The 561-nt window shown below is 72.4% G+C and overlaps 1 protein-coding gene across 26 annotated transcripts in view; it reads right to left on the bottom strand.

Moving 5' to 3' along the window:
- The window catches only part of LOC113201921 (proline dehydrogenase 1, mitochondrial), a 28,924-nt gene that overhangs the window by 16,252 nt on the left and 12,111 nt on the right, over positions 1–561 (bottom strand). The gene's annotated exons all lie outside the window — the stretch shown is intronic.

The raw sequence follows: 561 nt of genomic DNA, 5'->3' as shown, positions 1-561 counted from the left end.
TAGGGCGGAGGGGCGGAGGGGCAGAAAGTCTGGTGACGTCACGGTGCACCTCGCGGGGCGTGGCGCCGCGGGGCCCAACCAGCGTCGAGCAGAGGCCCGGGCAGCACAGGACAGGCCCCCCTGCGCCCCCCTGCCGCACTGGCAGAATGCCTGGCAGCACGCGCCGCTCTGGCACGGGCCCCCGCGAGCCGTGCGCCTCAGAGCGCTGACCTCCCCGACGTCGTGGGGGCGTTGAGGGTGTGGCACCGGGGCCGGCGGGCGGGCGGCCGGCAGCAACAGCTGCCGCAGGCCACAGCCACGCGTTCGTCTCCTTCCCGCACATCGTCGCTCTACCATGAGGAACCCTCGCCACCTCGCCACGACGGCGCCGAGCCTCGGCCGCGGCGGCGCCACGACCAGCAGACGACACCCGAGGCTGCGCTGCAGGCCGGAGGCGCTGAACTGTAAAAGGACGCTGGCCGATTGGGCTTATCGCGTCACGAGGCGAGGCGGTGCGTCAAGTTCAGGATCACCCGACTCTCCTGAGGAAGGAGGGAGGGAGGGAGGGAGGGAGGGAGGGAT

This window comes from Frankliniella occidentalis, unplaced genomic scaffold (genome assembly GCF_000697945.3).
Source record: "Frankliniella occidentalis isolate FOCC.00 unplaced genomic scaffold, Focc_3.1 Scaffold126, whole genome shotgun sequence".
NCBI lineage: Eukaryota > Metazoa > Arthropoda > Insecta > Thysanoptera > Thripidae > Frankliniella > Frankliniella occidentalis.
This window is presented reverse-complemented; position numbering and strand designations above follow the sequence as displayed.